Source organism: Cibotium barometz, chromosome 23, assembly GCF_041138505.1.
Source record: "Cibotium barometz isolate CiBa-2024 chromosome 23, ASM4113850v1, whole genome shotgun sequence".
Classification (NCBI taxonomy): Eukaryota; Viridiplantae; Streptophyta; class Polypodiopsida; order Cyatheales; family Cibotiaceae; genus Cibotium; species Cibotium barometz.
Window position 1 is genome coordinate 20,518,936 of NC_141068.1, and position 23,343 is coordinate 20,542,278.

Sequence of the window (23,343 nt, forward strand, 5' to 3'; positions counted from 1 at the left end):
AGACAAATACTAAAAATGTAGACAAAGGACTCTTCCACCAACCGACTCTTTGCCATTCTTCCTTCTGGTCTAGCTCTTTGCCTCACAAAGTCTTTCAAGGTCTTCAAGAAGTGATCAAGAAATAACATCCATCTTCTATGATCAACACCCACAACGACTATACGATGCAATTGGTTCGTGAAAATATACTATGGAAAGTCCTCCTCGATTGCACACACACTGCCTCCTTAGCCATGAGATGTGCCCCGTCAAGAAAAGGAAGATCAATCTTCCTCAAATGTATGAGTATACAAGAGAATCTTCAATCAACACATGCATCCTCAGTAGGGTACACATACTTAACACACATAGAGTATACGAGATTAGGGAAACCAATATGACTAATTAGACCAAGGATTGATCTCATTACTTGCTCCAACTTGTAGACGGCTTGCTATCTCCACATCCACTAATGCATATGGGAAGGATAAACTACATTGAAAGGCACATACAACAAGGGCAACCATAAAACCATATCAAAATGAATGCAACCATAGATATTGTAATGAGTAAAACACTCCAACATACCTATCAAACTTTGTGCCAATCATGGGTCTTTAGCCTATATAATTGGGGAGATCCCCGCTTCTTTATCTTTGAAAAGACACCCTTCAATGAATGCATGAAGCCTATGGGTGTGTGGAAAGAGGCATTTCTTTATCTTTCACCCTCTTCTCCTATCCCTTGGTAAAGGATCCAAGATGCCTTTGGTAAGATCACCTTCCCATTTTCCCTCACCATTGGCCATGTGTCAAGGAGTCGATCAAGTGATCTCATGTCTTCTTACACCCCAAGTGTATCCCATGCAACAATCAAGTGATCCGAAATGTTGGAGGCAATATTCTTAAAGATGTGCATTGGATGCAAGAGGTGATGGATATTTAGTTGTGGCCAATAGGGGAGGTGAAAAAAGATGGATTACCTACTGGTGGCTTGCTATCCACTCCGATCCAATATATTTGCCAATCAAACATGGTCATTGTTGCAGCAGCGAGAGTGAAGATATCTCACCTGGTTGATATAGTCCCAGATGGATTCTTCCTCCTTCTACTTCACATTATGCAACTGCTCAACCGGGATCCATTGAGCTCCATGTCTCGAATATCCTACTTTGAAAGCTTCTTTTTCAAGGCGTCAAAGGTAGCCTTGACTTCTCTTTTTAGTGATCAGAACCACTATTCTGCTTTTTCATCAAGGGTGAGGCCAAAGAAACTCAACTTCCAGATCTTTCACATGGTCAAATGCCTCACAGATCTAGTTAAACATCTCGAGATAAGGTATGGGATCTCCTAACCCATCAAACTTAGTGATAAGTTTAGAGATATGGGCTAGTTTATTCCTTTCTAGTGTTGACCATAACATTAATTGTGTGGGCACTAGGGGTAAAACTCCTAAAGCTACCCCCTCCCTATTTCCTTGGCTATCATCAACATTTCCGGCATCAATCCTACTAGAGAAAAAGTTGGTCTAGATGGAGGTATGATAGGTGGGGAAGCAAGTCCTGGAGGGTATTATCCCATCTGTGAACCGTGCCTAGTGGTGGGCCAGTATGCACTTCATATGGATCCATATGGTATCTCAGGTAGTTACTATACATGGGTGCCATGTGTTGGTTGGAGAGCTCTACGTGGACTCTTTCCCTTTGGTAGGAGGTCTCTGCGCCTTCGTAAGTTGGTTCTCAACCTAGGCTTGCTAACTTCTTGAAATGAATCTTCCAATATGATGGTTGGCATGGCTCCCCAGACTGATGGATTTGTTTGAATTAGATTATTTCGGCACTACCCCATCTCTAGTCTCCGATCTATCAAACCTGTGAAATTTCTTTAATGATCCATGCTCGTTTCCCCATGATGAAGTTCGTCTGATTGTGTGTTTCCCATAATAAACGTTTTTAATCTCAAAGCAAGACACCTTTGTGAATGTGCAAGGGATCTTGGGGCTTGCTCTTGAGTCAATAATTGGCCCATACACTGGGTAGCTGATCCTTTTGTTCCTAAGATAGGGGTGGTTTATCCCATGCTTGGCTATTCTTCAGTTTCACTTGTGCTATCAAAGAGCAATATTGTTTGACTCCATGTGGTGTTGATCGAAGGATCTGATCTAGAAAGGGATTGTACACAGGAGGGTTTAGTATTGTCAAATAAGGGGTTGTTTGCACCAATTTCCATGAGCGTGAATGTGTTGAGTGATGGTGCAAAATCACACTCTAGAATAGGGAGATTTTTCCCTCGAAGTTAGGAATGGTAGTTCAATCGTTCATAGAGAAATGAACATTTGAATGCGGGTATATGCGTGACTCAACTAGAGTAGAAAACGTTCTTTGTCTGAGGTACAATTGTGGGCTTGTACTAGGAACTAACATCCCTTGTGCAGAAATGGGCATTCATTCATCAACAAGGTGCGACCATGGCTTAATAGATGAATGGGCATTCTTTCAGATGATGAATGGTTATTCAAAGGTGCGGCCATGGATGGTGTTAGGAAAAGGACATTTGCTAGTGGGGGATTGGTCATGGGCTTGCAAAGGTATGGCCATTCACTCAGGGAGGAACGTTCATCTCTCAAGGTACAGATGTGCACTCAGGGATTGGTCATGGGCTTGCAAAGGTATGGCCATTCACTCAGGGAGGAACGTTCATCTCTCAAGGTACAGATGTGCACTCATAGATTGATAGGCAAGTGTCTTAACTCCACCCAAACAACACATCTTTGACAACCGCCTCCAAATATTCTTGTGATAGATTTACCTAAACCACATTTATGCTCTTTTAATGCCCAAAACTCTAATTTACAAAATACATTTAGAGAGATTCTCCAATTAGATGTGAAAAGGTGTGGCTAATGAAGGTACCACCATACATGGGCGTTAACTTCTTAGAGATGCTAATGAAGGTACCACCATACATGGGCGTGAACTTCTTAGAGATGCAACCTGAAAATGTGTTTTGCACACATTTCTCCTAGTTTTTCTCTGAGATCTCTTTTTACAATGACCAACCTACCACTAACAATTGGGGGCCCAAAACTGGTTAGCTCTACTTACACCTAGGCTTTGTTGCTCAGAGTTGGCATTACACATGTTGTAAGCTCGGTCCATCCCATATCTTTTCACATGAAGAGATTAGTGCAATTTTGTATAAAAATAAATTACATGAAGTGTAACCACGATTTGAGTATTGCTAACCATTGTGCTTTACACTATTAAAGGATAAATTTTAGATAATGTGTTCTCTGCACATGACTACGGAGAGGTAGATGGTCTTGTCTTTTTACCCATAACTTTTTTGATATTAAGATTATATCAAAATTATTTATTAACTTAATTCTCTATAACATTAAGAAGAAAAAATATGACATGCAATGATTCCCAGTGCAGTGGACTGATAACAGGCAACCCTAGGGTTGCTAGTGCAGTGGCTAAGTTTAAAGATATAAAGAGGATATGGTTATAAATGAATAAGTAGAACTATTAAGGCCACTTATTGGGTGTGGGAATGGAGATTCCACATCAGCAAAGGGTTGATTATGCCCATTGTATTTGAGAGTTGGTTCAAAGATCAAAGGAAGCTACACGTCTATGATGCCTTTCCAAAACATGGACCATGAAGAATTTTCTTGATGTCGATAAAAGCAACCAAAGATGGAGGAATCTTCAGGACATCACCTTATGTATAGGTTATATAGATAAACCTTGATGTCTTTTAAATATGTGTTGTCTAAATAAGAGTTTCATTGCAGGTTATTTGGCACTTTGCAGGTGGATCAATTCATTGTGTGTTCTTGTGTTTCTAAGAAAGGGAGGAAAGAGATTACTAATTAATGTGGAGTTGGGAACATAGGACATAGTATACATGGAGTCCAATATACACGCGTGAAGGTCACCATGGAAGCTTGGGCATGAGCACCAAGAATACATAGATGTCTATAGAGTAAAATATGTTAAAAAATGTACAATGTCCACATTGAGCCCTGTGCCTAATATAGACCAAGGTCCCCAAAAGTACACATGTAGTTAATGACCCTAAGCCTAATGCCTAGGCCCCATCCACCATGCACATGTCCCTCCTAAAATGATCTCGTTCTCAAAATCAAAGGGTGGTCATGCATAAAACAAATATAATGGCTATATACAAAAATCAAATACATGAACTAGTGTCATCATTGCAAAGCACCAATACCAATACATGAATCTCATGACTCGCGAGGTCAAATGGAAAACATATAGAACTCGTATTGATGATGAGGCTAATGAAATATCCATTTGAATCAAATGAAAATCCAAGGCATGTGAACTCCATAAAATGATCCACAACGAGTTGGATGGAATGGAGAGAATGAGGAACCATCATCTATGAAGAAGCTAACCATGTATCCTTCAAGGACAAATGGAAAAGATAGGGAATCCTGGTGGTCGATGGGGCAAAGCTATCCAGATGCTCTCAAAGATCAAATGGACATGATATAAGTGTCATGCTGAAGGTGAGGTAATCCATACTACCACATTCATCTGGATAAAAGAGAAATCCAAGCCATGTAAACTTCAGAGAAATGGCCCTCGAACCATCTAGATCAAAAATAAAATATAGAGAGCCAATGTGAGTGACGCAGCTCGTCAATCCTCCTGGGTCAAACGGATAGATATGGTGCACATCCATTAGGACCTCAATGGAAGGCTTCTTGGGCCCTTTTATTTGGCAGTTTAAGGAGTCAAACCTTTTCTCTTAAGAAGAAACGTTTTCTAATTAGAAGCTTCAAAACGGCTACTTTATTCGAATTTGAATTTTGGGGAGAAAATGGAATTTAAAATCTAGCGGACAAAACCATATCATGTAACATATCTATGGAAAGCTCTTGATGTGTAGATCACGGATCTATAATCTCCGCTCAAATCGGAGCTTGTATGTAGAAGTTATGGAGGTTCGAAAATTGTAAAATTGCCTCCTCCCCTTTTTAGGGGAAAAAGTGCACCCTTTGACCACTCTTACACCTCTCTTACAAACCCAACATTTCAGTCCACATGGCAACCCCCCATTTGGCTATTCCCTTGATTAGGCTTGGGCAAATTAAAGGGCCCAAGAAGACCCCATTCACTTCCTAATGACGGACCTCCGATGTGGAACAAAAAATAGAGAAAGCCAATGTCAATGACGCAGATGGTCAATCCTCATGGGTCAAATGGATAGATATGGTGTACATCACGGACCTCCAATGTCGACATAGTAGCTCCTAAGTCAAAGAAAACACGTAAGTCTAATAGTCTATCCTTATGAACATAATACAAATCTGACATTTGTGGTGCCCACCATCGAATGTAACCATCACTCATGATCGGAATGTGGAATAGTCCTAGCACAAAAAAATCATCATTTAGGCCAAGACAAAGGTGTATCGTAGGTGCATCTGAGTGTCGTGCCACATAATCATCCACCGTGCATCTCAAGTGGCATAGAATGCACCCAAAGATGAATATCTCAGATCTAAAGATCATAGGATCATGTAGACACACTATAATAGAATGAGGGTTTAGCAAACAATGAAAATAGCAGTGCTTTTATAACTAGGAGGGTACGGAGATGTTAGGCCTATGTCGTTGCTATTTTCGCTGCAACGGGTTTGCTGCTCAGTAGCGAAAGTACTGCATAATTAAAAAAAGTTAGGGTAGACTGAGGAGTTTGCACATGACTCCCCAGTCGGGCCCCTAACTCTTTTTTTTCTAATGTAGACACATCTAAACTAACACAACTTCATATCATCATGGACAAGTGTAATGTAAAACTTTACAAATACTAAAAAGAAAAGACAATTGCAATTCATGGTTTTAGGAATGTCAAAATTCAATTATAATACTTAGCAGAATTACATAAGTGTATGATTCCAAAAAACTCATATGCAAGATAAAGCGTAATGAAAATCTATGGAGCTAGAGACTATCTAGATCTCATGCTGTGCAATTATTATTGTTCCTTGCAGCTCCACCCCCTTTGCTCTCACATTTCCATTGCTACTGGCTTTTCACCACCATTTCTAGTTACATGATCCTAAAACATGATAAAACTAACAGAAGTAAAAATCAATTTTGCAAAAACAAAGAGGTTTAGGGTTTTGGAATGTACTTACTTGCCATTCTTGCCAAGCATCTCCTCTAGTAATAACAATATATCCTTCTTGCACCCTATCAAATAGAGCTTGCAAACCCTGTTGTAATGCAAAATCATATTCATATTGCTTAGGGGGCGGGCAACTGCTTCAAGCTATAGACATACAAACAAATGAACATTTTAGAAAGTTGTTATTTATGATAACCTTCTTTAATTAAAAGATATGATACAATTTAAGGCTAATATATACTTACAAATATTGTTGGGATATCGACTCCTCCTTCACGTGTAATTTCGCGTCTCAAGTTATTTGCCATCTATCCAAGAAAAAACATAAACACTTATTTGCCATCTATCCAAGAAAAAACATAAACACTTATGCATATGGCCTTATGCATATGGCATAATGCATAAATCTACCGGCATAGTTAGGTAGCTATCGGCATGTGTAGGAAGCTACCGGCATACGTAGGTACGTATCGGCATGCCTAGGAAGCTACCGACATGCATAGGTAGGTACCGAAATGCGTAGGTTGCTACCGGGATGCATAGGAAGCTACTGGCATGCTGCGTAGGAAGCTACTGGCATCTATAGGTTGCTACCGGCATCCATAGGTTGCTATCAACATGTGTAGGAAGCTATCGGCATGTGTAGGAAGCTACCAGCATGCATTGGATACTACCGGCATGCATTGGTTGCTACCGGCATCCATAGGTTACTACCGGCATGCATAGGTAGCTACCAGCATGCATGGAGCATGGAGCATGGAAAAATAAAAAAACCCTAAACTTCTCAGTCCCTTGCTTGGAAGAAGAAGTTGGATGCAGCCATGGATGGAGTCCCAACAATCACCCATTTAATCATCAATAGTCGCATCACGAACATCATCATCATTCTCGACGGAATGATATGGGCCAAACCCCTACTTACACGCATACCTCTCCTCCTAGAAGTGCTGGTATGTGCAAAGGGTCCCAAATGGACCAATGAAAATCTAGGTAGGCATCATAGCTCCTGATTTGATCCCATACAAAGGGATGTAAAGAGGCACACATGTACATAGCCCTACGCTCATCAAAATAAGATAAAAATATTGCCTGCTCAACTATGTTAAACATCTCATAATCATTATATGCATATAGCTTGCCTACATGGCGTACATACACAATGTTGCACCTTAGTGCCATACAAACATCTAAAACGCCCAAAGTGTGAGGTGCATGTGAACAAACCAAATCCTCAAATGTGTACAAGTGCACAATGTAGCAAGATCTCACACAATAAGTGTGAATAATCCCAAAATATAAGTGTGTGAACAATCCCTAATGTTTCACACATAGCGTGTGAAAAGCTCAAGGATAGCATGTGAGTGGTCCGTTTAATGGGAAGTGTGGAGGTCACAAAGTATGAAAGGGTTCCAAACCCTAGAGTTTAGGCAAATAGTGTGAATGGCCATTTGGGCAAATAATATGGATTTCCATGGTCCTCTCAACCCAAACTCTTCTTCCTCTTTCGCTTATTGTTATGCTAGGGTAATCTAGATGGCCATGGACTTAGTTTGCCAAACCCTACTTTCCCTCTCCTCCTTAACATGTAACCCTACTTTGTGATGTCTCCAAACCCGTCGGGTAGCCCTTCTTTTCTCAAGCCAAATGAAATGGCCAACCTTCTGCATCGACGTCGGTTTCTTTTGCACTGTGGCTTTGGTTTGGCTCCACACTGAGCACCTGTGGTGGTTGCACAGCTGGCTGGATCCGGTTGGTTGCGTGGCTGTGTTTGGATCCGCACTCTGGCTTTGATTTGGCTCCGCACTACGCGGCTGTGGCTACGTAGCTGGCTGGATCTTGCCCCTTCACACTACCTACCCCTTTGCACGGTGGTTGTCGCTAAGCGGTCTTGCCCTTTCTCACCGCCTGACTACAGTTGTGCTGTCCCTTCTCATCCCACCACCTCACGACGACTGTAGTTCCTACCTCGCACAGTGGCTATGATCGGCTAGCTACGCCTTCACCTGGCTATGGCTGTCGCTCCTACCTTGCACAATCGCTGTGTGGCTAAGGCAATATACCAGCGTCCGTGATAGTGACCTTTGTGGCTGTGGTTCCTGGCTCGGATAGCCGCTTCTGTGATTGTTGATTCTTCTATGGCCAGATCATAGAGGTGGCTCTTGCTCCTCATCGCGGTGGCTATGGGCAGCCTTTTGTAAACAATTCAATGATACCTATTTTGTAAACAATTCAATGTACCTAGAGACCTTAGTCTCCATGATGGCTAGAACCACTATTTTCTTTTTGTTTTGTTTTGTTTTGCTATGGTGATGAGCTTTTAGGACTTTGTTTATTGTGGTGATAAGCTGTAAGTTTTTGTTTAGTGTATTTGCATGCATACAAAAAACTTTTGTTTATTGTGGTGATAAGCTGTAAGGTTTTGTTTACTGTATTTTCATGCACATACAATAAACTTTTGTTTATTGTGGTGATAAGCTATAAGCTTTTGTTTACTATATTTACATGCTTTTGTTTACTCTATTTGCATGCATACAAGGTTGATTCTCTCTTGCAAGGTTGCATGTGTGGCTGACCTTGTATGTGGAAGGGTTACCTTACAGCATTATTTGATGATTGAATTTTGGTTCAATTACCTATCAAACTATGATATGTGAGATTTACTTTGCTCACTGTAATCTTTACTGTACTATTCTCCACATCATCTCAAATTATGAGATGAATGTGCACAATGTAGACACATATGTTGGCTGTTGGACTTGATCCTAGTTGTTTTTCCACCTCCTTGCTAACACATAAGCTCCTTAAATGTCAATGATTCTCTTGTGTTTTCTGGTACCTTGAATTAACATAGTTTCTTGATTTGTGTTCTTTACTCTTGCATGTGCCTCTGTATGTAGCTTGGCTTCCTTCCCTTGATTGTGCCTTTGCATGCACACCTGCTAGGCTTCCTTTCTTTGTTTGTAACTTTACATGGACCCTTTCACACCCATACCTATGTGAAGTGAATGGGCATTCACTTCTCAGAGATGCAACCCAAGAATGAGTTGCACACAGTTTTCTTATAGTTTTTCCTTGATTTCTTTCCCTTACTGATGTCTTTTTGAGGTTTTCTTTTTACGTGTAGCTTAGTTTAGTCCTAAGCTACCCATTGATGTAAGAAATACCTAATTTAACCTAATAACCTAGGATTAATGGTGTGATTAAGCTAATCTATAGTTTTTCTATTTACTTAAAGAAAAAACTAAAAATCAGTGGAATCAAGGGAAATATTAGGGAACTTACTTGTAGCTTCCACTTTTGGTGTAGCCTTTGAAGCTCCTATTACTTCTAATGCTCCATTGTAACTCCATTATTCCAAGAAGAACATAAATAACACAAATCAGACAAGCAACTCATACCAAACTCCTACAACCAGTGGATTTGCATTCCATCCGAGAAAGATATGTCTCTAGCCTAGCAAGAGATTGTAAACGACCCTAAAAGGTAAGTGCTATCCATGGTGGCACCAAGAATGTTCACCTAATTCAGCATTCTCCTTGTATGATAGAGAAAGAAGAGATGAGAAGAGAGAAGATGCAAGGGTCAGTTCAGGCACAACAAGACAAAGCACCTACAGACGCGCACACAGACGTGTTTACTCAACTAAAAAAAAAACTTACGGGCGCATCTATTTCCACGTCTATTAGTGCATCTACAGACCCACATCTAAAGGCACGTTTAAAAGGTAGCAAACAGACGCGCCTATAGACGCACCTCTATATGCGCATATAGACGTGCATATAGACGATCGGGGAGAAATTTAAAAAACAGACAAAGGCATGTATAGACGCGTTTATACACGCAAACCAGATGCAGAGTAGACGCATTTATAGACGCTCAAATAGACGCGTCTTGAAGAGACAAATGCGTATATAGATGCCTTTATAGCCGCGCTACAGAATATTTTTTAAATTTTGTGTGCTTTAATAGAATGCTATATATGTTGTGTATGCTATGTAGTTACAAGAATCCCATTTCCACATTGTGTAATTCAATTCTTATAGCCAATCGCATTTTAATTAGCACTCTTGCAAGCACGTCTATAGCCAACATTAATTACAATTCCAAATAAAACATTACAACTCCGAAACGTTTAGTTACAAGGCATTAATTGATAGCTCAAAAAGTGCTTGTATGTACATATAGCACTAAGCTAAGCCACATCCTGTGGTTTCAAGTACCAAAAATAAGAGAAGTGTATATACAAGAGGCACGAAGCCAAGCCAGTGGCTAAGTACAAAAAAGAGTAGCTAGCACTACTCCTCGCTCCCTTCTGTGCTCCCTTCTCCACCTCCTTCTTCCTCGTCTTCACCCTCATCTTCTTGCGCAGGGTCCTGTAAACAAGGGACAACATATATCAATGTATGAAAAATCAAATCATTATTTATAATATTGCCATTATTTAATTACTTTCAAATACCTCGGGGGACTCTCCAGTAGCCCGGATATACTGCTCCTCAGTAATCAACCCGTCATTATAGAAGTGCCTCCATGTATCTCCTCTGCGATGGTGGCGGTGGTAGGCTGTCTCGATAGGAGTAGGGTACCTGCCCACGATATCAAGCTGTAAGATGACACAATTTGCGGAGGGGTTAGTACAAAGAAACAACCTCCTAACTACATAAACAATATAATTTGAGATCGATACTTACAAACTCGGCCTCCCATGATTCAACACCCCCTGCTCCAAAATGCACGCTTCCATATCGCTCCATTTGGATCCTTCGTGCCTCAACGTGCTTTAGACTGGGTTCCTCCTTCGCTGACTTCATTGCTTTCTTCCACTCACGTTTGTGAGTGGTGTGGGGCGGGCCCCTTGGTGGTTGACCTCCCTGGAGCCTGGCAAGCTCCGCTAGTGCATGCCTCTTAAGCGAAGATCTTTTATTGCTTAGTATCGAAACAATCTTTGACTTAGCCCATTTTTTATCTGTGAACTGAACATTGGGGGGGTTAGGATACCTAGAGTGAACAGCAGCGAGGGTCTCATCAGCTAACCTCTTTGGTTGAACTTTGTAGTGAATAAAGCAATCTCTGTAATTGTTAGCAATTACAGAGCGCATGAAGGCCATGATGTCCTTCCCCCATGCATCCATCAAGATGCCTCCTGTCTGAGTGATGTCAGAGTAGATCGTACCATCACCCGAAGGCACGTCTTGATCATCTGAATCATTCTCGTCCCCACCACCACCCCTCCCAAAGCACTGTGCCATGCATCCACCACCGCTCTCCCTGCTACTACGCCTGCTCTACTGTGTCGTGTCCAGCTACTACGCTGGCCACCTGTAGCTACTGGAGAACCAAGTCTCGCGACTGCACGGGAGTACGCCGATGGCTCTGCGAGGCAGAAGGGCCTCCTGACGGCATGGGGGAAGGGACATAGGACGGCATGGGGGAAGGGTCTCGGCTATGTAGCCGGCTGGGCTGTGTTGACTCCACTGGGGTAATCTCAAAAGGTGTGGGGTTGGGGTGGTTTGGAGTCTGTAGTGCCAACTCCTGGGGGATGTTTAGAGTACCCGTCATGTAGCAGTATAACTCTGCAGGACTAGGAGGGTGTCCTAAAAGGTTATATAAGTCCCGAAAGATGGATTCTCGAGGATCAGGTGAGCCTGAAGCGCTTCCTGGCCACATGATGAACTGGAAAAAAGAAAAAAAGAAGATTACTGATGAGCTGAGAAGAGAAAAAGATAGAAAAAGAGAGAAGGAAAGAGTAGAAAAGGCATGCACAACGGGGATAAAAGAGAGGAGAAAAAGAGGGGATAAAAGAGAGAAAAAGAGAGGAGAATAGAGGAAAAAAGAGGGGGATAAAAGAGAGAAAAAGAGAGGAGAATAGAGGAAAAGAGAGGAGAAACAAAGAGAGAAAAAGAGAGGAGAATAGAGGAAAAGAGAAAAGAGAGGAGATGAGAGAGAAAAAGAGAGACGAAAAGAGAAGGAAAGAGAGGATAAAAGAGAGAAGGAAAAAGAGAGGAAAATATAGAGTGCAATCTATTTTTTCAATCATGCTTTCTCTTTCCATCATTAATGTAATCCCCTTCTTCAATCATGCAATCCCTTTCCATCATTCATGCAATCTCTTTCTTCATTCATGCAATCACTTATTTCCATGAAAGGAGAGGAAAAGAGAAGAGAAAAAGAGAGAAAAAGTGGGGATAAAAGAGAGGAGAAAGGAGAGGAAAAGAGAGGAGAAAGGAGAGTAGAAAAAAGTGGGGATAAAAGAGAGGAGAAAAAAAGAGAAAAAGAGAGGAGGGAAAAAAAAGAAGCAAAAAAACAGCGTCTATCTGCACGTTTAACAGCGCGTCTATAGATGCCGCTACCTGTTTTCAACACAGAGTAGACACGTCTATAGACGTGCTTTTAGACGCGCTTTTAGACGCTCTCTTAGATGCGTCTATAGACGCGCTCTGACAGACATACTATTCCAAAAAGACGAAAAGGACATGCGTTGCGCCCGACACGTCGGACACAAAAACACAGTTGTTGTACCAAAAGCATTCGTTTCAAAGAGAGCAAAGGACGAATCAAACGAGAGAAACTTTCAAAGAAGATCAACCCTAAAGAGACTTACCTTGGATAGAGGTATGGAAGCTTCTTGTCCTTCTTCAAAGCTGCTTCTCTTTCTTCTCTTCCTTGTTCACCCTTTGCCTTTCTTTCTTCTCTTCCTTGTTCACCCTCTTCTCTTATGTGCTTGGAGATGATTGTGTAAGCCTGTAGATAAGTGTGGGTGCTTGAAGATAAGTGTGGATGCTAGGCTGTGGATCTGTTAATAGCAAAGCAAGCCCGTTAAAAGTATGTGAAGAAAAGCAAGCACGCTAAAAGTAGGCTTGAAAATGAGAATCACATCTATAGAAGTGTCTAAAGGTGCTTCTAATGTCGCGTCTACTATCGCGTCTATAACCGCATGTAAATGCATGTTTACAGCAGTTTAGACGCGCCTATAGACGCGTACCACACAGAACAGACGTGGTTTTAGACGCGTAAATAGACGCGCCACAGAGTTTTTAGATTAAATATTTGATACAAGAATAATTTTTTTGGGTTGTTTATTTGTAGGATGTCTTCATCTTCAACAAGTAGGATGTTTATTTGTAGGATGTTTATTTGTAGGATGTCTTCATCTTCAACAAGTAGCTCCAATGAGAATGTCTTCATCTTCAACAAGTAGCTCCAGTGAAGATGAATCCCTCCGTATCCACCATCGCGAAATGTGGTTGGAGCAAAAAATCAAATGTATGTGTGATCGATGTCAAGGAAACATGTATCGTGCACGCAGGATTACACTCAATCACATCTCAAAGTATGGAGAATGGGATGCGACCGTAAACATGGTAAGTGTTAAAGAGTTAAGGTTGATTGAGATACCTATGGGTGTTCATATGTTTGAGTTATGATCCTGTTTTAATTTGATACAGGATGCATTGCCACACCCGCATATGTTGCCCTATGCTCGTCGTGAGGAGGCAAAGCGTCGGCGATATGAGGTGGGATCTTCAGGAGGGATCGTTACGGATGCATGGAGTGATGGTGATAGTAGCCCTCCGCCATTACCTCATGAATCCGTGGAGGAGGAGGTGTTTGATGATATGGTGTGGGATTTATATGTCCATCAATCCGAAGGGAGGGATGATAGCATGGAGCAGGACGATCTTTTTACCGCAGCATCGACTCCACTGTTTGAGGGGTGCACATTCTCTGTTCTACATGCCTCCCTTGAGTTACTAAACTTGCAAACCATCTATGGATGGAGCAATGCAAGTTTGAATGCATTACTCAAGTAAGGTTTAAAGTCTATTTTTGCAAACATGGTGAATTATGCTAGTGGGTCAATTACTCGAATGCTTTTTCTCATTTATGGTCTTCATGTGCAGGCTATTGTGTAAAATGCTTCCAAGGGAGAATAAATTACCGACCTCAAGAGATATGGCAAGGCAACATGTGACCTCTCTTGGAGGATTAGATTACAAGCGCATCCATGCATGCATCAACGATTGCGTTTTGTTTCGTGGACTACATAAGGATGCAAGAGAGTGTCCTACTTGTGGAGAGGCAAGATATAGAGCACATCTCAAAACTTTGGACGTGCCTCGTAAGGTTCTGCGACATTTTCCCATAATCCCTCGCATCCAACATATGTTCAAGTGCAAATCCATTGCAGAGCTCATGTCATGGCATTCCTCCCATCGATCAACCGATGGCAAGTGGAGAACTCCCGCAGACACTCTTGCGTGGAAGCATATTGAAGACACATGGCCAAGCTTCAAGGAAGAACCTAGGAGCTTGAGACTTGGATTGGGTATGGACGGTGTGAACCCATTTGGTCTCAAAAGCACCTCTTACAGTGTATGGCCAGTGATATCGATGAATTATAATCTTCCACCCTCTATGGCGATTAAGAAAGGACATGTTATGTTATCCCTTCTAATTCCAGGGAAACATAAAGTCAAAAATCCTGATGTTTATTTGGAGCCTTTGATTGACGAGCTAGAGATACTTTGGAGAGGTATCGAGGTGATGATGTGAGCAGGCCTCCCTCGTCACACGAGACTTCAACTGCAAAGAAATCTTGATGTGGACGATGCATGACTTCCCAGGCTATGGCGAGTGTTCAAGTAAGCATTGCACTTCTAATTATGAGTAGGCAAAGGATGTGGCACCCTAAACCCACCTTCAACTCTTAATTGCATCTATTGTTCAGGTCTCACTACATCGGGTTACCATGCATGTCCTGTTTGTGGTCCTTCACTTGTTGCCTCACGGCCGGGCAGATGCATTGAATAAGGTCATCTATGAGAATCACCATCGATTTCTCCCACCTGATCATCCTAGATATGTTGCCCCTTGGAATGAAGTCCTTCCACAATCACTCACAACGAGAGATTGGATGAGAAATTGGGACGGTTCCACGACTCCTCCACCACTTGGCATGAGCCGGTAAGGGTTTGTAACTATTGTGTGCTATATTGGCAAGAAATAAAGATTGCCCACTAACACCAGCTTTTGTTTAGATACTCCATCTTTTATCGTTTACCATATTGGTCCCACCTCAAGATCAGTCACCTGCTTGATCCCATGCATGTCTTCAAGAATGTGGCATCTACCATTTGGGAACATTTGAATGGGACACGAGATTCCGTAGGCATAAGGGAGGATCTACGTACCACAGGGAGGATGCGTGAAGCTTGGCCACAAGAGAGACCAAATGGGTGTGTTTTTTTACCTCGTGCACCATGGAGGTTATCAAAGCTAGAGATGGTCGCGGCGGTGAAGCGTACTATTACTACAATTCATACTCCCACTGGATGCATGAGGTGTTTGAAGGGGGCCTTTACAAAGAGCAAGAAAAGAGGTGTAGAGCAATTATATGGCTTGAAATCTCATGATTGGCACAAGATGCTCCAAGTAAGTATTTTATGTGCATAATATCTTTTTCCTTTCAAATTTGTGAGTGAATTAGAAGCAACTAATCAACCATTCCTCGTGTGTTTAGTTCATACTACCTACTAGCATTTCTCGTAGTGCATCGAAGGACGTGAAAGATTGTATTTACAAGATGGGCGAGCTTGTGAGGTACTTTACATGATACAAATTGTGATGCGTATCAATGCTCTGCAAGGTGTTTATATTGCTAATATGGTGTACTTTTTCATTTCTAGGTATGTGAGCTCAAAGGAAATAGATCCCACCACACTTGAGAATGCTCGAGTTATGTCAGTCGAGGTGGTTTGTTTAGTGGAGGAGACATTTCCACGTTCTATTCTCACAAGCCAACTACATCTCATAGTGCATTTGGTGGATGAGATTGCTATATGCGGTACTATACATGCTTGATGGTTGTTCTTCCTCGAGCACTTCATGAAGACCTTGAAGGGTTTCGTGAGACAAAATGCAAGACCCGAAGGTAGCATGGCCGAGGGTTGGTTGATACAAGAGTCACTTGTATATATTTCTGAGTTTCTTGTTGATGTGGATAGCTCTCTCCCACGACTATGGAGAGATGATGAAGACCTAAGGATGACCTCTATTGTGTCTCAAGGGAAAGGACGCAACAAAGTAATAGACACAGAGTTGCTTAATAATATCAACCTCTATTGCGTGCTTAATAGTGATGTGATGAAAAGATGGGTGACAAGATACGAGGATGCGAAGGCAAGAAGACAAGAATAAAGGGCCCTCTTTCGTACACACCACGGATCTCGTGTGCCATACCCTCAGTATCTAAGAGCACTTCCAAAGGATATTCATGTGGATTGGCTACTTGACGAAATGGAGAAAGCAGAGAAAGACGAGGGGATGCATATCACAATGGAAGAATGAGAGTATGCTAGTAGGGGATGCATGAGCAAGGTCGATATATAGAATGTTATGCATAAGTTAGGAGCTTTGTTTAGTGCACTATGTTCAATGCTATATGGTATCAGGGCAAGCATTTTCGAACACAACGGATTGATGATAAGAGAAACACACAAGATTGCGGCGTCATTGCTAGCTTTGAGGGAGCCAATGGAGCCATGGATGATTATTGTGGCATAATCCAAGATATTATTAAGCTTGACTTTCGACGCTTCTTTGTGTATGTTTTGGATGTAAAGTGGTTTAAGGACGTGGTGGAAAGAGGCCCTAATGCAACAATCAAATGCCATGCAAGTGGCTTTGTAACTATTGACTCTATAAAGTTTTGGCAAAGTAAGAAGGACACACTAGTACTACCGCAACAATGTGAACAGGTACTGTACACACATATAAAAGTACTCACTTTTAAATATTTGATACCTTCGATGCAAGGAAAATAACATGATTGTATTTGTGTTTGAATTAGGTTGTCTATCAACCAATGGTGGATAATAACAGATGGTGGCATGTCATACCTATTATGCCACGTTCCAAAGTGATGTATAGTACATTTACGAATATGGAGCGTATGGAGGATGATCATGGCCATGGAGGTCATGATGACCGTGATACGAGAGAGGAGGATGATCATGAGATAGGAGATACAGATATTGAGGCCATTACCCGTGAGGACGAGCCTACCATTGGTGATGCTGATTTCGATGAGCACATGAGTAGCACAAGTAGTAGTGGGTTGAATGTATTTGTAGATCTAAACACCTATTTGGATTTTGAAGTAGATAGTTTAGCAAGGGTTGATCTCATTGAGGATGAGATTGAACCGTAGCCCATCATTGATATTGGCTAAACTATTTTACATATTGTCTCATTCTCCTCACCTCACTTATTTTTTGTATATGTGGGTTTGCAAAAAAGCATTGATGTTTTTGTTAAAATTATGTGCTTTGGTAATCATGGGTAATTGTTGGAAAACAGTGATGTACATTTACCAGCCTACACCAAAATCTCACTTTTTGTACTCTCTGTTTTGTGTCTAAATACGCGTCTAATTCTTAGTGTAGACGCACTAATAGACGCCCTAATACACGCATAAATAGATGCGCTGTTAGACGCAGTGTTAGATTCTCACTGTAGACACCTAGTAATAGACGCGTCAATACACGCTCAAATACACACGCTATTAGATGCCCTGTTAGACGCGCCCGTAATTTCTCTATTCAAGCAACGCCTATAGACGCGCCCGCTATTTTGCGCATCTATCAAGCGCGTCTATAGTTGCTTTGTGTTGTTGTGAGGAACATACACTCAGCCAATAAGTGGGTAAACTCCTCAATGTGAAGATGCTAGGGGCTCACTCCACCACCACTTGGAGCTTTCCTTGAGCTAGGTAGAGAGCAATGAGAGAAGGATCTATGGAGAGTTCAACTCCTATCTCAATGCCTTCATGTGTGCAAGAAGGAGAGAAAGAGAGACAAACCAAGAAGAAGAAGAAGAAAGAGGGAAGGAAGGAAGGAAGCATGACCTACAAGCGTCAAGCAAGAAAGCATGCATCCACACACAAGATCACCAACATAGCCACAAGAGAGCAAGAGGGAACAAGAAGAAGACTCAATCGTGACAAAGGGATTGTATCATTTTCATATTTCATAAGTCACTTAAATACATGAGCTCTTTGTTTACAATGGTCAGCTGCTCATTAACAATTGGGGGCCCAAAACTGGTTATCTAGCTCTATGTACACTGAGGCTTTGTTGCTCACGGGGCTGGCACATTAGTGGAAAATTGGACTCATTAATGGGCCCTCTAAGAACTGGCACATCATAAAAAATGGGGCCATGGTAATTTTTTTGCAAATCAACTCTAAATTTTTTGGAGGTTGAATATATAGAATCTACTCTTCAAGATCTTTCCATTGATAGATAACATGATGGGTTTTGGACATGACACATGGAAGATGTACAAAAAGTAGGTTGATGTGGACCGTTATGGTAGCCTTTAAACTTGTTTTTGAGAAAAATGGTATATCGTGAGCTTAATAACTCCAAATGTTTCGGAGTTTGAAATTATGAAATCTACTTTTCATGATCTTCCTAATGATATGTCATATGATGGGGTTTTAATGTAAGATAGACAATATTCACAACTGCTCCCATTTTCAAGGCAAAGATGGTAAAAAATTCCTTAAAAGGTCCCAAAATAAGCCCAAATTTTCCCTAATGTTACACATGTTGTAAGCTCAGTCCATCCCATATCTTTTTAGATGAAGCACTTACTATGGTTTGGCATTAAAAAAATTACATTAAGTGTAACCATGCTTTGAGTATTGCTAATCATTGTGGTTAACACTATTAAAGGAAAATGTGTTCTCTCCACGTGACTACAGAGAGGTAGATGGTCTTATGTTTTTACCCACAGCTTGTGTTTTATTAATATTATATAAAAATTATATATTAACTTAATTCTCTATAACATTAGGAAGAAAGAAAACTTACCTGCAATGATAACAAACAACCCTAGGGTTCGTGGCTAAGTTTAAACATATAAAGAGAATATGGTTATATATGAAGAAGGATAACTATTAGTAGGGGAAATTATTGGGTGTGGGAAAGAGAGTCATGTGAGCAAGGGTTGATTCTGCCCATTGGACTTGAGAGTTGGTTCAAAGATCAAAGGAAGCTACACCTCAATGATGCCTTTCCGAAACTCGGGATGACATGAAGAATTTTCTTAATGTCAATAAAAGCACCAGATATGAAGGAATCTTCATGATGTTGCCTTATGTATAGGTTATATATAGAGACCTTAATGTCTTTTAAATCTATGTTATGTAAATAAGAGTTTCATTGCACGTTATTTGGCACTTTGCGGGTGGATTAACTCATTATTTGTGTCAATGGTTTTACTAAGGATGCCAGATGAGAGTCATTCTTAGAAGGAAATAGAGAGGAAGGAATCTGTAACAAGGGAAGCGCGCGTGTATGCCTTGGGCTTCTAAGAAAGGGAGGAAAGAGATGACTTGTTAACGTGGAGTCAAAAACATGGGACATTATTTATGTGGAGTCCAATACATGGGTAAAGTTCACCATGGAAGCTTGGGCATGAGTACTAAGAAGACATAGATGTTTATAGAGTAAAATATTATAAAAAAGGTACAATGTTCTATTGGAGCTATATATAGCTTGCCCAACCTAACCCTAGGTCTCACCTATATATACCTAACCTGGGTGTACTTTTCACACACTTTTGGGAGCTATCTTTGGTGTATCGTGTCTCTCTTTCTCCTTCAACATGGTATTAGAGCGTAGTCGTGCTCATTGCGTGCGTGACAAAAATATGCGCGCACATTAAATTCTACACTCTTCAAAAACTTAAAACGATCATAACTTCCTCATATACGATATCAAAATTCAATGATCTAAGAGTCGTTGTTAGGGTTTTAAGGCGTTCTGAGACTGCTCGTCCATGAGATTTTAAGGCGTTGTTAGGGTTTTAAGGCATTCTGAGACTGTTCGTCCATGAGATTTGTCAAATTCAGTATAGAAATTTTTTTGCAAAACACAGAAGAACGCTTTATCGATGTGTGACCAATTGATGCATCGATTATCTCTTGTGTATGATTCATAGCTTCTTGTATACAAATTGGATCTTCTCTTTGAGTTCTACGTGGATCTACTCTTCAAGTTCTCAACTCCGGTTCTCTCTCACATATTTCCAGGAATGTTTCTCTTTCCCTAATTATTTCTAATCATATTCAAGTTTTGTTTTATATCACATATTTGGATACATGCTTTTCTTTCCTTGATATATATTATCTACTCCAAGAGTTCTATGTGGATCTTCTCTTCAATTTCTTGACTCCGGTTCTCCATCATATATTTCCAGGAATATTTCTATTTCCCTAATTATTTCTAATCATATTCAAGTTTTGTTTTATATCATTGATTTGGATGCATGTTTTTATTTCCCTTATTTTCATTATCTACTTTGAGCCTATTCAATTCTTTATTGACTCTTAGCCTATTTAATTCTTTTCAATTTCATACTCACATTAAAATCAATATTGATATAGTATATCTATTTTATGGTGATTATTGCTTCTATGTGATATTATTGCTTCTATGAGATATGACATGTCTTGAGTTTTCATGGCTTCCTCTAAGTCTTTATTTTCTAACAAGGTCTGATTGTGAGTGTGCATGCAAAAGGTAAGATATCAAGTCACTTTGTGCATGAAATAATTTGAAAGTTAATCTTTTCATGAGTGCAAGTGCATGTCCAAGATTATGAGGAAGAGGAAAAAGTTGCATGCAGGTAAAGAAGCTTTGTCTAAGTTGCAAGCATGTAAAGAAGTTTTGATTTTAGTTACATGAGAGGAAAAGGAGCTTTGATCTAAGTTGCATGTAGAAAAAGAAACTTTAATCTAAGTTGTATGCAGGTAAGGAAGCTTTGATCTAAAGTTACATGCGAGTAAAGAAGCTTTAATCTTTTTGGCATTTTAAACAATTGTGTATCATGTGGACACTTAAGCATTATGATTCGATATAAGCGTGCTATGCAACTTTTTCAAATGCTATGGTTTTAATCCATTTTTCATACAATTGAAGGTTGTTCACATGCTATGGGTTTTGATTATCACATCATGCTTTATACTTCTAAAACTAGTTTTGGCATGTATACATTGCCTTACAATGTTTATAGGCTATGGATTTTGATGCAAAATACTAATCTCTAGAGACTTTTTGCAGATAACTGCTGGTGATAATTTTGGCATGTATACATTATCTTATAATGTGTAATAGCTTTTCCTCATTTTTTTGCATCGATGGCGTGGGTATTTGTGATTGATGTAAAAATTTTATAATCTTACATAGACTTTAAGATAAGTTCACTTTTGTGCCGTTTGACCTTAAGATTTTGATGAGCTGTTTGACCTTATAATTTATGCCATTTGGCCTTAAGATTTTGATGAGCTGTTTGACCTTATAATTTATGCCATTTGGCCTAATACTTAATATTTCAATGAGTCATTTGGCCATATAATTTATGTTGTTTGGCCTTATGCTTAAGATTTTGATGAGCCGTTTGGCCATATAATTTATGTTGTTTGGCCTTATGCTTAAGATTTTGATGAGTTGTTTGGCCATATAATTTATGTCATTTAGCATGTCATTTTATATGCTCACTTATGATACACCCTACCAAGTGGGTGCACACACAAGGTATGGTTGGTATTATATAGATGATGTATGATTGATTCATATATTCTATTGGATGCTGCTATGTTATTCTATTGGACATTTATTTGGACAACTATTGACTCATGTATGATTGATTCATATATTCTATTGGATGCTGCTATGTTATTCTATTGGACATTTATTTGGACAACTATTGGATGTTGATGCTGTTATATTATCTCATTGGACATCTATTTGGACATGTATTTGGACAACTGTTGGACGAGATGACCATTGGATGCTACTATGTTATTTTATTGGATATCTATTTGGACCACTATTGGATGATGATGCTATTATATTATCTATTGGCCATCTATTTGGACTATTCTATTGGACATCTATTTGGCCAACTATTGGATGATGATGGTGTTATATTATCTCATTGGACATCTGTTTGGACCATTTTATTGGACATGTATTTGGACAACTATTGGACGAGATGACCATTGGACGCTACTATGTTATTCTATTGGACATCTATTTGGCCAACTACTGGATGTTGATGTTGTTATATTATCTCATTGGACATCTATTTGGACAACTATTGGACAAGATGACCATTGGACGCTACTATGTTATTCTATTGGACATTTATTTGGACCACTATTGGATGTTGATGCTGTTATATTCTATTAGACATCTATTTGAATAACTATTGGATATTGATGCTGCTATATTATCTCATTGGACATCTATTTTGACCATTCTATTGGATAACTATGCTGCTATGTTATTCTATTGGACATCTATTTGGACCATTCTATTGGATAACTATGCTGCTATGTTATTCTATTGGACATTTATTTGGACCACTATTGGATGCTGATGCTGTTATATTATCTATTGGACATCTGTTTAGACTATTCTATTGGACATCTATTTGGACAACTATTGCTGCTATATTATCTCATTATACATCTATTTGGACCATTCTATTGGATATCTATTTGGACAACTATTGGATGTTGATGCTGCTATATTATCTCATTCGACATCTATTTGGACCATTCTATTGCTCCCACAGGCTATGAAGGGTCTTTGTGACCATTGTACTTACAATATTTCTATTGTAACACTTCAAATATATTGATAAAATCATAGGCATATATCGGGGCTATGGGTTTTTGCCTTGTTACTCCTTAATGGTTTTTTCATCCACAGCTAGAGACCTTTGTTTGAGCGGGGGTGTTGGAGCTATATATAGCTTACCCAACCTAACCCTAGGTCTCACCTATATATACCTAACCTCAGTGTGCTTTTCACACAATTTTGGCAGCTATCTTTGGTGTTTCGTGTCTCTCTTTCTCCTTCCTTCAACATGTCCATGAGCCTTATGCCTAATATAGCCCAAGGTCCTCAAAAGTACACATATAAATGAAACTAAGCACAAGTTCCTAGGCCCCATCCACCATGTGCATGTGCATATCAAATCTACTTCATTATTACAAACCATCCCCTCCTATAATGATTTCATCCTTGAAATCAAAGGGTGGTTATGCACAAAACAAATATAATGGCTATATACAAAAACCATAGACACGACCCAATGTCACCATCATAGAGCACCAATACCA